Source organism: Protomyctophum parallelum (genome assembly GCF_964188405.1).
Source record: "Protomyctophum parallelum genome assembly, chromosome: 1".
Taxonomy (NCBI): domain Eukaryota; kingdom Metazoa; phylum Chordata; class Actinopteri; order Myctophiformes; family Myctophidae; genus Protomyctophum; species Protomyctophum parallelum.
The window spans coordinates 69,466,235-69,486,081 of record NC_139697.1 but is presented as its reverse complement, the minus strand read 5'-3'; positions in this window follow the sequence as shown (position 1 = coordinate 69,486,081).

Here is a 19,847-nt window from a genome sequence, read left to right as displayed (position 1 = left end):
TACTGGGGTCAAGGCTGACAAAAAGTACCGTTTCCGGACCCAGAATGGACACTGGACAAAAGACGGCTCCGCGAGGCAACTATCTGGACATACCCACGCGTTCGGGGAGATGTCCTGTACCACACCCCACTCTCCGCTAAGCGGGAGAGGTGTAAAATTCACAGCAGCAGACCTTCTACTGGGGTCAATGCTGACAAAAAGTACCGTTTCCGGACCCAGAATGGACACTGGACAAAGAGGCCTCCGCGAGGCAACTATCTGGACATACCCACACGTTCGGGGAGATGTCCTCTACCACACCACACTCTCCGCTAAGCGGGAGAGGTGTAAAATTCACAGCAGCAGACCTTCTACTGGGGTCAAGGCTGACAAAAAGTACCGTTTCCGGACCCAGAATGGACACTGGACAAAAGACGGCTCCGCGAGGCAACTATCTGGACATACCCACGCGTTCGGGGAGATGTCCTGTACCACACCCCACTCTCCGCTAAGCGGGAGAGGTGTAAAATTCACAGCAGCAGACCTTCTACTGTGGTCAACGCTGAAAAAAGTACCGTTTCCGGACCCAGAATGGACACTGGACAAAGAGGCCTCCGCGAGGCAACTATCTGGACATACCCACGCGTTCGGGGAGATGTCCTCTACCACAGCACACTCTCCGCTAAGCGGGAGAGGTGTAAAATTCACAGCAGCAGACCTTCTACTGGGGTCAATGCTGACAAAAAGTACCGTTTCCGGACCCAGAATGGACACTGGACAAAGAGGCCTCCGCGAGGCAACTATCTGGACATACCCACGTGTTCGGGGAGATGTCCTCTACCACACCCCACTCTCCGCTAAGAGAGAGAGGTGTAAAATTCACAGCAGCAGACCTTCTACTGGGGTCAACGCTCAAAAAAGTGCTGTGCCTTGGGGCATTGACATGAAATCACTTTCTCTACGCAAGCTAAGTCAGGTCAAGGAGTTACCTCTAGCTTTGGAATGGGTGTCACTTGTGTGCGTTGATTGCATCTGTCTGTGCATTTATGCATTTGTTTGTCCTGACGAAACTTGATTATTTCTCGACTGTTTATTTTCTCGTATGACACGACATAGAAACTACTTGTGACTACTGTCTTTGTGTGCTGTCGAGCGGATGTTCTTTGCATCAGCTCAAAGGTATAGCCTGCTGTGTCATTCGATTCATTTGTCCAGATATGCCATTTATGATCTTTAAGGATGTACAATGACGCATATGGTGGCCTGTCGAAAAATACACACATACTGGTCAAAGCATACTCATTTTGGTGGTACAGACAGGATAAATTGAACGTTTTTGGAATTTTTGTGCCAGCTCTTAACAGGAGAAGTAAGGTCTGTGGGCTGTTAATTACTTCATATGTTGATAAGCTCTTTTCCTGCTGACATGTTTCACATTGTTCAGATTGAGCAGGTAATATTTGTGCAATAGTGTCTAAGATGCCTTTTTGTGACACGTCAAGTGGCTGCACTATGAATTGTGACATGTTCTTTGTAGATGGTAAGGCCTTGTCACCACATTGAGTACAACTATACAGACTAAGACTTTTCAGGCAAAGCAGGTCATCTCCAAGGAAAGGAGACCGAAGTGTGTATTCTACAAATCTATTTAATATGGTGCATACTTCTGTCCTAGAACATTTCTGAGACACTAATGACACTGATGTGTTGGCTAGATTGAATTTCTCAAGTTTCCGTCTAAATGTTGAGTCCTGCGCTGCTGCTTCTTCAAGCCGTGTGTGACATTTTTTGATAGCAGATGTCTGTTGTAGAAATGTTAGAATTGGTAATGGTATAGCTTCACACATATTGTCATTTAGACTTTCATTGCATAAAACCACATCATCATCATCTTCTTCCAAATTGTCCTCCGTTATTGTTCTGTTAATTGCTTTCAACTGTCCAGGCACAGAATGTACAGATGTCTGTATGTTTTGCTTGAACAACTGTGTGGACACCACACATACTCAACCAAACTACTAGTTTGTGTATAAAATCTAATGGGTCATTGTGCATTCCTAAGGCCAAGTAAGATGCTATTCACTAGTTGTTGAGTGACACCACAGATTGTTTTGCAATCAAATGTGTGACCTGGATTTTGAAAAAAACGCTTGAATGAGAGCTGCTAAATTCCCCGGCATAGATGACAACTGAACCATCGAAGTAGGTGTCAATGGTTTCAATTTATCTTGTACTACTTGTAGATGTAGTATACCCACGCGTTCGGGGAGATGTCCTGTACCACACCCCACTCTCCGCTAAGTGGGAGAGGTGTAAAATTCACGGCAGCAGACCTTCTACTGAGGTCAACGCTCAAAAAAGTGCTGTGCCTTGGGGCATTGACAATTATTTAATTAACGAATAACCTTATTTTATTCTGAAGGCAACCGGATGTCTTAAATTAGCTAGCTCTCAGACAGGAAGTTCTAAATTAGCTCATAAGACGGAGCCAAATATCTGCCTGGCAAATGACATGGGGGGTCCTTTTTGTGGGCTTGGCCGAAAGTGGGCGTTACCAAAAGGTGGGCGTGGCCATGGCCGCCAGAAGTCTGTCAGATTTTGACAGCTTCAAATTAGTGTTAAACTAGTATAATATAACCCAATTGACTCCAGTCCTCTCTGTTTAATATATCTATAATGAAACTATATAAACTATGCATATACCATGAAGTGCTATGACTACTAGCTCTGGTCCATATCTCTAATGCGTTTCATTTAGAGCTATGTTACTCTAAACTTCCCCGCTCGCATGAATGCAGACCAGCCTCTACTCTTTGGCGTAAATAAAAAGAACGTTTTTGCTACACATAAAAACAAAGGCGAGTTGTGTCATTAGAAAGCCTACTTTGGTAATTGGTTCTAGTTCTAGTGAACAGAAATAATAAATAAATAGACTTGGTAACCTAACTGTAGGGAGTGCAAACACATTAAAGAACCTGGGGGTTATCATCTATGAAAAGGCAACACAATGAGCAGAAAATAAAAATGAACCATGTAAATACAACAAATTGAGCAGAGCACTGCAGGGAGTTGAACCCCATTCCGGTAAACCAGAAGTACCACAACCAGTGCCTTGGTTTTTGTTTTGTTTTACGAGGTCCATTCGTTGAAATGTAAATTTTGCATTGCAACGGTAAAGTAATTTCACAATTGACATTGTAGGCAATAATTAATAACGGTATGGCACCAGGCCAAAGCCATGGGGATAGAGTATGTTTTGCACTCTGAGTGAGTGTGTGTGTGTGTGTGTGTCCGTCAGTTTGTTAACAGCTAATCTCCAGCACCATTAACCCGGTCGATGCCAAATTTTGCACACACACTCCCTGGATGCCAACGATGAACCTCTGTCCCAAATTTTCCAGAACGGCCTGTATAGCACCACACATTTTTGTATGCCCTCCGAGACTATGGACTATAGCCTTTCGCTTTTCCGCGATTTAACCTTTTTTCAAATCGTGAACAATGATGAAGAATCGCGCACTATAGCATGCCACTTAATGACCTTGGGGTCATCAAGGTCATTGATATTGATCAATAACCTTGAGCAGTATAAATGACCTTCAATAAGACTAGTAAATGACCTTGACCAGTATAAATGACCTTGACAAGTACAAATGACCTTGACCAGTATAAATGACCGTGACCAGTATATGACTGACCAGTATAAATTACCTTCATGAGACTAGTAAATGACCTTGACCAGTATAAATGACCTTTAGAAGACTAGTAAATGATCTTCACCAGTATAAATGACCTTTAGAAGACTAGTAAATGATCTTCACCAGTATAAATGACCTTGACCAGTATGCGGTCCGTGACCATGGACTATAGCCTTTTGCTTTTCCTTGATTTTCACCTTTAAAAAATCCTCAACAATGATGAAGAATCGCACACTATAGCGTGCCGCTCAATGACCTGAGACCATGGACCAATGAATGAAATACAACACATTGAGCAGGGCACTGCAGGGAGTTGAACCCCGTTCCGGTAAACCAGAAGTCCGACACCAGTGCCTTAGTTTTTGTGTTGTTGTTCATTTAAAGGTCCAGGTGTGCATACGCATGTGCCCCTGTGTGTGTAGGTGCATGTGTGCATGTGTGTGCACGCTTCAATGACCACTGTTGGACCCAATGGCGATCAAGGACCTCAGGGAGCCACCCATAATTCACAACGGTCACAGCGAACTCTGTTGCATCACAACTGGTGGCCAACAGTCGTAACCAACACCGCCACGACCCACAGGAGAATACCATCGCACAGTGGTATCAGACCAACCACAATCAGCCAGCCCTCAAACCAAACCCTTCGACCTAGAAGAACTCAAAACTGCAATGGGAAAGTTGAAACCCGGAAAAAAAGCAGGGATTGATGACATACTGGCAGAAATTATACAGCACCTGGAACCTAACGCAAAGACCTGGCTCGTGGGGATGCTGAACACATGCATGGCACAGAAAACCATCCCTTCTGTCTGGAGAAAAGCCAAAGTGGTTGCAATCCCCAAACCTGGCAAAGACCCATCATCCTCAAAGAGCTACCGACCCATTTCCCTCCTCTGCATCACCTACAAGAGAGGCTGCTACTCCAACGCCTCATACCACTCATAGACACCAAGCTGACTAAAGACCAAGCTGGTTTCCGTCCCGTCCTGCTGGACAGAGCTCAACCTCACCCAACACATTGAGGATGGGTTTGAGGGAAAACAAATAACTGGAGCAGCAACTGGAGGGCGAAGCAAGCACACAGGCAGCTTGTGCCTGCCTGCGTGCCTGCCTGCCTTCCTCATGTGGAAGCTGCATAGTTGAGTTTGTGTGTGTGTTTCTTTTTCTGTCTTTCTTTCTTAGGACGAAGATCAAGGTAGACGCCGTTGGAAGGCTCAACACAAGCCGATGCCCCTAGAGATCCATCCCAAAGCTTCCCTCAGGGAGTCCAGCAAGCCAGCTAGCCAGCAAGCCCGCCCAGTCAGCCAACGCAGCCAGCCAGCTCCGCCAGTCAGCCAGTGTAGAAAGTCAGGCTGCCAAGCCAGCGCACATCAGCCCTTGCAGTCAACCATTGTAGCCATACCAGCCTTGCTCAGTCAGCTCAGCCAGGCCTCTCTCGAGGCCTGGCTCTCTGTCTGCCTGGCCCGGTCTGCCCCGCCCTGCCTTGCAGCAACAGAACCAGCCTTGCTGGCAAGCCAGCCAGCTCAGAATACGAGCTCAGCAAGCCAGCGCAGCTGGCAAGCACGCAGTTAGTCTAAACCAGTTTCAGACTGGCAGGCCAAGGCAGACAGACAGGAAGACCGAGGCGCCTAGGCAGGCAGACAGGCCAGGAAGGCAACAAAGTGCAGGCAGGGGGACTGTCCGGCCTAAGGCTGCGCTGCAAGGGTTGGAGCCTGGCCAGCTCCTGCTGGTCTAGACTGAGTGGCTGTGGCTGCACAGTAAGGCTGCGGTAACCTAGTCTGGGCTTGCTGCTGCACTGGCTTGCTCAGCTCGCATTCTGAGCTGGCTGGCTTTCCAGAAAGGCTGGTTCTGTTGCTGCAAGGCAGGGCAGGGCAGACCGGGCCAGGCAGACAGAGAGCCAGGCCTCAAGAGAGGCCTGGCTGAGCTGACTGAGCAAGGCTCGTATGGCTGCAATGGCTGACTGCAAGGGCTGATATGCTCTGGCTTGGCAGCCTGACTTTCTACACTGGCTGACTGGCGGAGCTGACTGGCTGCGTTGGCTGACTGGGCAGGCTTGCTGGCTAGCTGGCTTGCTGTGCTCCCTGAGGGAAGCTTTGGGATGGATCTCTAGGGGCATCGGCTAGTGTTGAGCCTTCCTATGGCGTCTACCTTGATCTCCGTCCTAAGAAAGAAAGACAGAAAAAGAAAGACACACAAACCCAACTATGCAGCTTCCACCTGAGGAACCGAGACGCGAGAAAAGAACTGAGCGTCACTTGGGATGGTCACAAACTCTCCAACCATACCCACCCCATGTATCTTGGAGTTACACTGGACAGGACACTCTTCTTCAAAAAAACACCTGGAGAACACAAAAGCCACGGTCAACACCCACAATAACATCCTGTGAAAACTAGTGAACTCCCAAGTGGGGCGCAGACCCACAAACAATCCGTGCAACTGCCATGGCCCTGTCTTTCTCTACAGCAGAGTATTCCTGCTCAAGCTGGAGCCGATCACGTCACACCAAATTGGTCGACACAGCCCTAAATGACACCTGTCGCATCATCACGGGATGGGTCAAGAAAACACCTGTCCCGTCCGTGCCTTTATGCGCTAGCCGGCACCTCCCCCCGCACATCAGACGACTGTGTAACGCTCAAGATGAATGGAAAACACAGGAGATAGACAGTGAAGTCTGGAATGAAATGATAGAGAACACCTCACACACACAGTTTCCTTTCGTGGCTGTTTACATTCGAGGGTCGCCGGTCCTCTCAAACGGAACAGTTTAACGTCATGCCCAGGACGAAAAGATATAGAGAACACCATAATGACAAATGACAAATAACAGCAGGAAGGCATGGGCCACAATCCACCGTCTTGGCAAAGACCACACCACCCATAATTCACAACGGTCACAGCAAATTCTGTTGCATCACAACTAGTGTAGGTATTGGATGGAGCCCGCACACCACAGGTATAAGAAAGACGTGATGCAGAGGAGGGAAATGGGTCGGTAGCTCTTCGGGGATAATGGGTCTTTGCCAGGTTTAGGGATTGCAACCACTTTGGCCTTTTTCCAGACAGAAGGGGTGGTTTTCTGTGCTGTGCATGTGTTCAGCATCCCCACAAGCCAGGGCCTTGAGTTAGGTCCCAGGTGCTGTATCATTTCTGCCAGTAGGTCATCAATCCCTGCTGCTTTTCCGGGTTTCAACTTTCCCATTGCAGTTTCAAGTTCTTCTAGGACTAGGTCGAAGGGTTTGGTTTGAGTGATGGCTGATTATGGTTGGTCTGATACCACTGTGCGATGGTATTCTATGTGGGTCGGTGGCGGTGTTGGTTACAACTGTTGGCCACCAGTTGTGACCAAGACCGCCACCAACCCACAGGAGAATACCATCGCACAGTGGTATCAGACCAACCACAATCAGCCAGCCTTCAAACCAAACCCTTCGACCTAGAAGAACGTGAAACTGCAATGGGAAAGTTGAAACCCGGAAAAGCAGCAGGGATTGATGACCTACTAGCAGAAATGATACAGCACCTGGGACCTAACGGAAAGACCTGGCTTGTGGGGATGCTGAACACATGCATAGCACAGAAAACCATCCCTTCTGTCTGGAAAAAGGCCAAAGTGGTTGCAATCCCTAAACCTGGCAAAGACCCATTATCCCCAAAGAGCTACCGACCCATTTCCCTCCTCTGCATCACCTACAAGCCTATCCCGTCACACCAAATTGGTCGACACAGCCCTAAATGACACCTGTGGCATCATCATAGGATGCATCAAGACAACACCTGACCCTGTCCCAACACCTGTTTACATTCGAGGGTCGCCGGTCCTCTCGAACGGAACAGTTTAACGTCATGCCCAGGACGAAAAGATATAGAGAACACCAACATGACAAATAACAGCAGGAAGGCATGGGCCACAATCCACCGTCTTGGCAAAGACCACACCACCCATAATTCACAACGGTCACAGCAAACTCTATTGCATCACAACTGGTGTAGTTATTGGATGGAGCCCGCACACCACCAAAAAAAAGAAAAACAACATACTATAGTATGCCCTCCGTGACCATGGACTTTAGCCTTTCGCTTTTCTGCAATTTAACCTTTTTTCAAATCCTCAACAATGATGAAGAATCGCGCACTATAGCGTGCCACTTAATGACCTTGACCAATATCAATGACCTTGAGCAGTATAAATTACCTTCAATAAGACTAGTAAATGACCTTGACCAGTATAAATGACCTTGACAAGTACAAATGACCTTGACCAGTATAAATGACCTTCACCAGTAGAAATGACCGTGACCAGTATATGACTGTGACCAGTATAAATTACCTTCATGAGACTAGTAATTGACCTTGACCAGTATAAATGACCTTTAGAAGACTAGTAAATGATCTTCACCAGTATAAATGACCTTTAGAAGACTAGTAAATGATCTTCACCAGTATAAATGACCTTGACCAGTATGCGGTCCGTGACCATGGACTATAGCCTTTTGCTTTTCCTTGATTTTCACCTTTAAAAAATCTTCAACAATGATGAAGAATCGCACACTATAGCGCGCCGCTCAATGACCTGAGACCATGGACCAATGAATGAAATACAACACATTGAGCAGGGCACTGCAGGGAGTTGAACCCCGTTCCGGTAAACCAGAAGTCCGACACCAGTGCCTTAGTTTTTGTGTTGTTGTTCATTTAAAGGTCCAGGTGTGCATACGCATGTGCCCCTGTGTGTGTAGGTGCATGTGTGCATGTGTGTGCACGCTTCAATGACCACTGTTGGACCCAATGGCGATCAAGGACCTCAGGGAGCCACCCATAATTCACAACGGTCACAGCGAACTCTGTTGCATCACAACTGGTGGCCAACAGTCGTAACCGACACCGCCACGACCCACAGGAGAATACCATCGCACAGTGGTATCAGACCAACCACAATCAGCCAGCCCTCAAACCAAACCCTTCGACCTAGAAGAACTCAAAACTGCAATGGGAAAGTTGAAACCCGGAAAAGCAGCAGGGATTGATGACATACTGGCAGAAATTATACAGCACCTGGAACCTAACGCAAAGACCTGGCTCGTGGGGATGCTGAACACATGCATGGCACAGAAAACCATCCCTTCTGTCTGGAGAAAAGCCAAAGTGGTTGCAATCCCCAAACCTGGCAAAGACCCATCATCCTCAAAGAGCTACCGACCCATTTCCCTCCTCTGCATCACCTACAAGAGAGGCTGCTACTCCAACGCCTCATACCACTCATAGACACCAAGCTGACTAAAGACCAAGCTGGTTTCCGTCCCGTCCTGTGCTGGACAGAGCTCAACCTCACCCAACACATTGAGGATGGGTTTGAGGGAAAACAAATAACTGGAGCAGCAACTGGAGGGCGAAGCAAGCACACAGGCAGCTTGTGCCTGCCTGCGTGCCTGCCTGCCTTCCTCATGTGGAAGCTGCATAGTTGAGTTTGTGTGTGTGTTTCTTTTTCTGTCTTTCTTTCTTAGGACGAAGATCAAGGTAGACGCCGTTGGAAGGCTCAACACAAGCCGATGCCCCTAGAGATCCATCCCAAAGCTTCCCTCAGGGAGTCCAGCAAGCCAGCTAGCCAGCAAGCCCGCCCAGTCAGCCAACGCAGCCAGCCAGCTCCGCCAGTCAGCCAGTGTAGAAAGTCAGGCTGCCAAGCCAGCGCACATCAGCCCTTGCAGTCAACCATTGTAGCCATACCAGCCTTGCTCAGTCAGCTCAGCCAGGCCTCTCTCGAGGCCTGGCTCTCTGTCTGCCTGGCCCGGTCTGCCCCGCCCTGCCTTGCAGCAACAGAACCAGCCTTGCTGGCAAGCCAGCCAGCTCAGAATACGAGCTCAGCAAGCCAGCGCAGCTGGCAAGCACGCAGTTAGTCTAAACCAGTTTCAGACTGGCAGGCCAAGGCAGACAGACAGGAAGACCGAGGCGCCTAGGCAGGCAGACAGGCCAGGAAGGCAACAAAGTGCAGGCAGGGGGACTGTCCGGCCTAAGGCTGCGCTGCAAGGGTTGGAGCCTGGCCAGCTCCTGCTGGTCTAGACTGAGTGGCTGTGGCTGCACAGTATGGTGCATACACACCTTTCCAGCAATTTGGATACAGCGCTGTATGGAATCTGTAAGTGTCATGGCCGCTCCAATGCATTCCTGATGGGAGTCACGTGGTTGGACACAACTTTGTGTTGTGTGTGGGGGAGGGGGGCAGTCGAAACACAGGAAAATGCTGTACAGCTGCTTGTAGGCGCTACTTCCACACAACATGCACTGTGATGCACACAGCACAGAGGGTGGGGTTTGACCACCAACAAATAGGAGAGAAGGGCTGTTTTGTATCCCAATAGGCGGAGTTTAGTTGTAGTCTCCTGAGTTCCACAGAAAAGTCGACTGGAGAGTGACAGCTGTCACCCGTGCGCAACTTGGAGACCTCAAATAAGATATCGCAGTCCCTAAAAATACCTTCCCTATAGGTACATTCAGGGAAATGATTTCTAGCACCTTTGTTCAACAATGTAACTGTTTTAATTAATTCTCATCTATCTATTATAGTTCTTTCACTTTTGAATACTTTATGTTTTCCATTTCATATATTTTATATTGCTGTATTGAATGTTGTGTTTTGTATTTCGGCTACATTGAAAATGAGGGCCTGCCCCTCAATTGTAGGCTACTCCACGCTTAAATAAAGGTTATGATGATGATGATGGTACAATCAGTACCAGATTTAAGCACTGATCGGTGTGTTGGTTTGTTTGTTCAGAAGAGGATGGCGTCCTTCAATGCACGTTTGATTCATTTGGCAAGCCAGTACCCAGGTTTATATGTAAAACAACATCGATTGTATTATGATAAAATCAAACGCGACGCCACATACATTGGACATAAGGTGTAATATTTCTAGCATTTGGCGACATACATAGTGGAAATACACAATGTTATTGATATTCTTCATTGGAGGCTTGTGTCATGGAAAATCACCGCAGACTGCAGCATATACGCAATAGAATGAATGAACAAATAAACTATAGGCTGCTACATAATGTAGGCTAGCCTACTTGACACAAATATAATTCATTATTCATATAGGATTAAAGTATTTTGTTAAGGACATCTCCATGCCTACACGTATGGCTCTTCCACAAATAAAGAGGGTCTCAAATCTAATAGAATCAGAAAGAAATTAAATCCAATTTCCATTCTCTACGGGCTTTTCAAAGCACATGCGCATTTACATCACCTATCAAAGTTATATAGCGACTCCACTAGGAGCGTATATATATATATAGGATGATAATGATGTACAATTTAGGCTATGTCCAAGTCATGTACCCTTTACATTACTTACGGTAATTTTCCTAATATAGCCTATAGATATTATCTTCTTCTGAATTTTGGACAAAATAGCCTATATATTGATCAAGGTGCCCACTCTGCTTGTATTTTTTTTTTTACCTTATTTACAGATTGCTATTGAACACAGTGCCCTTTCAGTTCACAACGAACACATTACATTGTTTCAGCATCTTGTTTCAACATTTCAGCATGATCAATGATAAACAGTAAAGAATTGTTTCAGCAGTAATAACATAATTGTGGGCGGCGGAATTATTAGCTCTTAAAAGAGCCGTTGTGTTGGCACTGACAGTGCTGTCTGCCTCGGCAGCTATGGGCATCGCCATCTCGGCGGGCGCCGGGGCCGGTGTGGCGGCGGCCGTCAGCGGGGTCTTGACAGCGGGCGCTGGAGTCTGTGTGGCCGTTGGTGTGGCCACTGGGAGCGGGGTCGCGGCGGCGGCGGCGCCGCCGAAGTGGAGCATGGACTGGACGAATCTCTTCTTGGCTGGAGGAGGCTTCATCATATAGTAGTCGAATGGAAATAAAGCCTGTATTGTACTGAAATGCAACATTTATACTCTCTACCTGGCAGCAGAACAAAAGCCACCTTATTAGCATTTGAATTAATTATTAATTCCTCTCGCGAAGTTTCCGCGGCTGGTGTAGTGTATATACAGTGCATCCGAAAGTATTCACACCCCTTCACTTTTACCACATTTTGTTTTGTTACAGCCTCATTTCAAAATGGATTAAATTCGTTTTTTTCCTCATCAATCTACACACAATACCCCATAATGATGAAGTGAAAAAAGCTTTTTCAAATATTTAGTTAATTTATTAAAAATAAGAAACAGAAAAAACACATGTAGCCTATTGATTGATTGATTGATTGAAATATTTATTAACAGTTTGCAGAATTACAGTACATTTCAAGCACAAACTCAATACAAAAGCTGTTAACTGTGAGTGGACGACCCAATTAAGCATTACACTTGTTTCCAATAGGGTCCACAATGTTCAAATCATCAAAACATTTAGAGACGTACAGATAGACAATAGACAAATAGACACTTCTATATAGACAAGGAACAGATCATAATGGAGGTAAAGAGGGAAAATAAACATATACAGTGAGGGAAAAAGGGGGGGGGGGAATCGCGTTGAGCTCCGTTCATTTGATTTTTTCTTTGGAGGAGCTGCGTTAGGTCCCCAAGTCGGCTCCGTGGCCATACCTCGAGTTGGCTGTGTGGCCGCGACCATCTCTTTTGTTGTCCATGCGTCCGTGTTTTTGGGATTCAGATTTTACAGGGGCCAGTTTCGAATTGTAGCCATCCGTAAGTGCCCTTTGAGAGCGGTTTTGAAGGAGTCGAGGGATTCGCATGTCTTAATGACTGTTGGTAGGGCGTTCCACATTTTGGTGGCATAGGAGCGAAAAGAATTTAGTCCCTTGTTTGTGCCGAATCTGGGTTGAACATGGTTCGTTGCACTCCCTCTGGTGTTGTGGGTGTGGACTTCGTTAACATTAAGGAAGTAACTAGACATGTACATGGGTATCTTGGTGGTGTATCGAATCTTGTGGACCAGTCCCATTGCAAGATGCTGTACTCTGTCGTCGACCCTAAGCCATTCCAACCTGTCGAAGTGGGCAGGGGTGAGGTGGGTTCTGGGGGCGAGGCCAAGTAGGAGCCTGACCAGTTTGTTTTGGGAAGTCTGGAGCCTAGTTTTAAGGGCCTTTGAGGTGCTGTGGTACCAGGAGGTGCATGCATAGTCAAAGAAACCTTGTACAAGGGCTCCTGTTAATGTCTTCAAGGTGTTTTTGTCAACCAGTGAGGAGATCCTGTAAAGGAATCTTATACATAAGTGCACACTCTTGACTTAGTACTAAGTTGAGGCACCTTTGGCAGCAATTACAGCCGACTTTTTGGGAATGATCCTACAAGCTTAGCACAATTTGGGGTATTTCCCCCTTCTTCTCTGAAGATCCTCTCGAGCTTTGTCAGGTTAGACGGGGAGCGTCGCTGCACAGCTATTTTCAGGTCCTTCCAGAGATGCTCAATGGGGTTGAAGTCTGGGCTCTGGCTGGGTCACTCAAGGAGGATGCACAGGCATGAAGTCCTCAACCTTGGTGTCCCAGATGGCAGCTGCCACAGTGGACACAATGCCAGCCACAGTGGAGTGGCCAACCCGGAAGCCTTTGGAGATGGAGTGATAGTCTTTCTCAGTGGCAAGATATCTGAAAAAATAGGACAATAATCGTATATAGGATGTGTAATCATAATGGCACTGTAATAGTGGCCCTGGAGAAGAATGAAATGTGAATGATGAATGAATTTGTTTTTTTCCCATGCCCGTATCACCAACATTAAACCTTTTATTTTATATATATATATCGGTTTATGCACAATGCATCTGCAATATATGATAGTTTTTTTGTATTACAGAAGCAAATGGGCTTGTCCACGACAGTCAAATGTTTGGATTAGGATCTGTATGCGAATACAACTGCTTTTAAAGTGATTTCTGTAACATTTAAACCACACAAATGTAACACTAGAACGGCGGAGCGGTCCTACTGACCGAAAAATGCGCAAATGGCTTCTCCCCCCAATTCCTCACCCATTCTCCTGCAGCAGTTCACACCTTGCATTGTTCCAGATAATGAGTCATTTGCATTCTACTTCCACAAGTGGCCTGTAACTTATACATTACGAATGTAATGATAGTTAGACTAAAATAGACTAAATGTTGTTTTATAGTTCTATTTGAACGAATCATTGGAGCGAGAATGCTTGCCGATGTGTTCTTTTTTTCTCTCTCCCTCTCACTGAGAGAGAGTCAAAGAGTTACAAACACATCTTTAGGCTTTACATATGGGGACCCTCGGTACAAATTCATAGTAATGTGTGATCCATGACATGAACACGTTTGAGAACCGCTGCTTTACATTAACAATAATTATATAAAAAGCCAGTTGAACAGCCGAGCTACACCAGGCTTTTCAAAGCGTGCGTAATGTTCTCTCTCTCGCGCTCTCTCCAACATGCATGATCTCCACATTAATAGCCGATGTACTAATCACATGTGATCTTTCATCCTCTCACCCATTTACATTCCTGTTGCTATTGTTATTTCCAGTTTACAGTAACACATTTAAATCAACCTGGCATTCCTTGCTGCATATCTTAGTTGATTGGTGAGTTTGAGTTTGTTAGCCAGCGATGAATTAGCTCTGATCCATATTGCGTTGCCCAACGCATTAGAGCTGTGTGGGTGGGCTGGGGCACAATCTCCCCGGCTCCCCGGCTCTCTTCTCCTCCGCCATGCGAACTCTCTCCTGCTCATTCACCTCAATCTCCTGGTCAGAAGCACTCTCTCCCGCTTCTCCCTCTCCTCGCCACCAACAATTCCAGGACAAAAGCCCTCTTTCTCCAGTAATACTCTCCAACAATACATCGCTACTACCACCACCATAGAGTATGCTTCACAAAAAACTACACGCAAAGAAACGTGGGTCTGTTGATTTCCGCATTCCGCTCTAGCGCACCGCCCACTTCCCCCAAAGCCTAAGGGGAAATGAAGTCAAATAGGGAGGCACGCTGGAAGCACGTCCATGACACTTCCAGCGCTGTACAGCATCTGTTGGAAAAGTGTGTATGCACCCTAAGGCTGCGGTAACCTAGTCTGGGCTTGCTGCTGCACTGGCTTGCTCAGCTCGCATTCTGAGCTGGCTGGCTTTCCAGAAAGGCTGGTTCTGTTGCTGCAAGGCAGGGCAGGGCAGACCGGGCCAGGCAGACAGAGAGCCAGGCCTCAAGAGAGGCCTGGCTGAGCTGACTGAGCAAGGCTGGTATGGCTGCAATGGCTGACTGCAAGGGCTGATATGCTCTGGCTTGGCAGCCTGACTTTCTACACTGGCTGACTGGCGGAGCTGACTGGCTGCGTTGGCTGACTGGGCAGGTTTGCTGGCTAGCTGGCTTGCTGTGCTCCCTGAGGGAAGCTTTGGGATGGATCTCTAGGGGCATCGGCTAGTGTTGAGCCTTCCTATGGCGTCTACCTTGATCTCTGTCCTAAGAAAGAAAGACAGAAAAAGAAAGACACACAAACCCAACTATGCAGCTTCCACCTGAGGAACCGAGACGCGAGAAAAGAACTGAGCGTCACTTGGGATGGTCACAAACTCTCCAACCATACCTACCCCATGTATCTTGGAGTTACACTGGACAGGACACTCTTCTTCAAAAAAACACCTGGAGAACACAAAAGCCACGGTCAACACCCACAATAACATCCTGTGAAAACTAGTGAACTCCCAAGTGGGGCGCAGACCCACAAACAATCCGTGCAACTGCCATGGCCCTGTCTTTCTCTACAGCAGAGTATGCCTGCTCAAGCTGGAGCCGATCACGTCACACCAAATTGGTCGACACAGCCCTAAATGACACCTGTCGCATCATCACGGGATGGGTCAAGACAACACCTGTCCCGTCCGTGCCTTTATGCGCTAGCCGGCACCTCCCCCCGCACATCAGACGACTGTGTAACGCTCAAGATGAATGGAAAACACAGGAGATAGACAGTGAAGTCTGGAATGAAATGATAGAGAACACCTCACACACACAGTTTCCTTTCGTGGCCGTTTACATTCGAGGGTCGCCGGTCCTCTCGAACGGAACAGTTTAACGTCATGCCCAGGACGAAAAGATATAGAGAACACCATAATGACAAATGACAAATAACAGCAGGAAGGCATGGGCCACAATCCACCGTCTTGGCAAAGACCACACCACCCATAATTCACAACGGTCACAGCAAATTCTGTTGCATCACAACTAGTGTAGGTATTGGATGGAGCCCGCACACCACAGGTATAAGAAAGACGTGATGCAGAGGAGGGAAATGGGTCGGTAGCTCTTCGGGGATAATGGGTCTTTGCCAGGTTTAGGGATTGCAACCACTTTGGCCTTTTTCCAGACAGAAGGGGTGGTTTTCTGTGCTGTGCATGTGTTCAGCATCCCCACAAGCCAGGGCCTTGAGTTAGGTCCCAGGTGCTGTATCATTTCTGCCAGTAGGTCATCAATCCCTGCTGCTTTTCCGGGTTTCAACTTTCCCATTGCAGTTTCAAGTTCTTCTAGGACTAGGTCGAAGGGTTTGGTTTGAGTGATGGCTGATTATGGTTGGTCTGATACCACTGTGCGATGGTATTCTATGTGGGTCGGTGGCGGTGTTGGTTACAACTGTTGGCCACCAGTTGTGACCAAGACCGCCACCAACCCACAGGAGAATACCATCGCACAGTGGTATCAGACCAACCACAATCAGCCAGCCTTCAAACCAAACCCTTCGACCTAGAAGAACGTGAAACTGCAATGGGAAAGTTGAAACCCGGAAAAGCAGCAGGGATTGATGACCTACTAGCAGAAATGATACAGCACCTGGGACCTAACGGAAAGACCTGGCTTGTGGGGATGCTGAACACATGCATAGCACAGAAAACCATCCCTTCTGTCTGGAAAAAGGCCAAAGTGGTTGCAATCCCTAAACCTGGCAAAGACCCATTATCCCCAAAGAGCTACCGACCCATTTCCCTCCTCTGCATCACCTACAAGCCTATCCCGTCACACCAAATTGGTCGACACAGCCCTAAATGACACCTGTGGCATCATCATAGGATGCATCAAGACAACACCTGACCCTGTCCCAACACCTGTTTACATTCGAGGGTCGCCGGTCCTCTCGAACGGAACAGTTTAACGTCATGCCCAGGACGAAAAGATATAGAGAACACCAACATGACAAATAACAGCAGGAAGGCATGGGCCACAATCCACCGTCTTGGCAAAGACCACACCACCCATAATTCACAACGGTCACAGCAAACTCTATTGCATCACAACTGGTGTAGTTATTGGATGGAGCCCGCACACCACCAAAAAAAAGAAAAACAACATACTATAGTATGCCCTCCGTGACCATGGACTTTAGCCTTTCGCTTTTCTGCAATTTAACCTTTTTTCAAATCCTCAACAATGATGAAGAATCGCGCACTATAGCGTGCCACTTAATGACCTTGACCAATATCAATGACCTTGAGCAGTATAAATTACCTTCAATAAGACTAGTAAATGACCTTGACCAGTATAAATGACCTTGACAAGTACAAATGACCTTGACCAGTATAAATGACCTTCACCAGTAGAAATGACCGTGACCAGTATATGACTGTGACCAGTATAAATTACCTTCATGAGACTAGTAATTGACCTTGACCAGTATAAATGACCTTTAGAAGACTAGTAAATGATCTTCACCAGTATAAATGACCTTTAGAAGACTAGTAAATGATCTTCACCAGTATAAATGACCTTGACCAGTATGCGGTCCGTGACCATGGACTATAGCCTTTTGCTTTTCCTTGATTTTCACCTTTAAAAAATCTTCAACAATGATGAAGAATCGCACACTATAGCGCGCCGCTCAATGACCTGAGACCATGGACCAATGAATGAAATACAACACATTGAGCAGGGCACTGCAGGGAGTTGAACCCCGTTCCGGTAAACCAGAAGTCCGACACCAGTGCCTTAGTTTTTGTGTTGTTGTTCATTTAAAGGTCCAGGTGTGCATACGCATGTGCCCCTGTGTGTGTAGGTGCATGTGTGCATGTGTGTGCACGCTTCAATGACCACTGTTGGACCCAATGGCGATCAAGGACCTCAGGGAGCCACCCATAATTCACAACGGTCACAGCGAACTCTGTTGCATCACAACTGGTGGCCAACAGTCGTAACCGACACCGCCACGACCCACAGGAGAATACCATCGCACAGTGGTATCAGACCAACCACAATCAGCCAGCCCTCAAACCAAACCCTTCGACCTAGAAGAACTCAAAACTGCAATGGGAAAGTTGAAACCCGGAAAAGCAGCAGGGATTGATGACATACTGGCAGAAATTATACAGCACCTGGAACCTAACGCAAAGACCTGGCTCGTGGGGATGCTGAACACATGCATGGCACAGAAAACCATCCCTTCTGTCTGGAGAAAAGCCAAAGTGGTTGCAATCCCCAAACCTGGCAAAGACCCATCATCCTCAAAGAGCTACCGACCCATTTCCCTCCTCTGCATCACCTACAAGAGAGGCTGCTACTCCAACGCCTCATACCACTCATAGACACCAAGCTGACTAAAGACCAAGCTGGTTTCCGTCCCGTCCTGTGCTGGACAGAGCTCAACCTCACCCAACACATTGAGGATGGGTTTGAGGGAAAACAAATAACTGGAGCAGCAACTGGAGGGCGAAGCAAGCACACAGGCAGCTTGTGCCTGCCTGCGTGCCTGCCTGCCTTCCTCATGTGGAAGCTGCATAGTTGAGTTTGTGTGTGTGTTTCTTTTTCTGTCTTTCTTTCTTAGGACGAAGATCAAGGTAGACGCCGTTGGAAGGCTCAACACAAGCCGATGCCCCTAGAGATCCATCCCAAAGCTTCCCTCAGGGAGTCCAGCAAGCCAGCTAGCCAGCAAGCCCGCCCAGTCAGCCAACGCAGCCAGCCAGCTCCGCCAGTCAGCCAGTGTAGAAAGTCAGGCTGCCAAGCCAGCGCACATCAGCCCTTGCAGTCAACCATTGTAGCCATACCAGCCTTGCTCAGTCAGCTCAGCCAGGCCTCTCTCGAGGCCTGGCTCTCTGTCTGCCTGGCCCGGTCTGCCCCGCCCTGCCTTGCAGCAACAGAACCAGCCTTGCTGGCAAGCCAGCCAGCTCAGAATACGAGCTCAGCAAGCCAGCGCAGCTGGCAAGCACGCAGTTAGTCTAAACCAGTTTCAGACTGGCAGGCCAAGGCAGACAGACAGGAAGACCGAGGCGCCTAGGCAGGCAGACAGGCCAGGAAGGCAACAAAGTGCAGGCAGGGGGACTGTCCGGCCTAAGGCTGCGCTGCAAGGGTTGGAGCCTGGCCAGCTCCTGCTGGTCTAGACTGAGTGGCTGTGGCTGCACAGTAAGGCTGCGGTAACCTAGTCTGGGCTTGCTGCTGCACTGGCTTGCTCAGCTCGCATTCTGAGCTGGCTGGCTTTCCAGAAAGGCTGGTTCTGTTGCTGCAAGGCAGGGCAGGGCAGACCGGGCCAGGCAGACAGAGAGCCAGGCCTCAAGAGAGGCCTGGCTGAGCTGACTGAGCAAGGCTGGTATGGCTGCAATGGCTGACTGCAAGGGCTGATATGCTCTGGCTTGGCAGCCTGACTTTCTACACTGGCTGACTGGCGGAGCTGACTGGCTGCGTTGGCTGACTGGGCAGGTTTGCTGGCTAGCTGGCTTGCTGTGCTCCCTGAGGGAAGCTTTGGGATGGATCTCTAGGGGCATCGGCTAGTGTTGAGCCTTCCTATGGCGTCTACCTTGATCTCTGTCCTAAGAAAGAAAGACAGAAAAAGAAAGACACACAAACCCAACTATGCAGCTTCCACCTGAGGAACCGAGACGCGAGAAAAGAACTGAGCGTCACTTGGGATGGTCACAAACTCTCCAACCATACCTACCCCATGTATCTTGGAGTTACACTGGACAGGACACTCTTCTTCAAAAAAACACCTGGAGAACACAAAAGCCACGGTCAACACCCACAATAACATCCTGTGAAAACTAGTGAACTCCCAAGTGGGGCGCAGACCCACAAACAATCCGTGCAACTGCCATGGCCCTGTCTTTCTCTACAGCAGAGTATGCCTGCTCAAGCTGGAGCCGATCACGTCACACCAAATTGGTCGACACAGCCCTAAATGACACCTGTCGCATCATCACGGGATGGGTCAAGACAACACCTGTCCCGTCCGTGCCTTTAT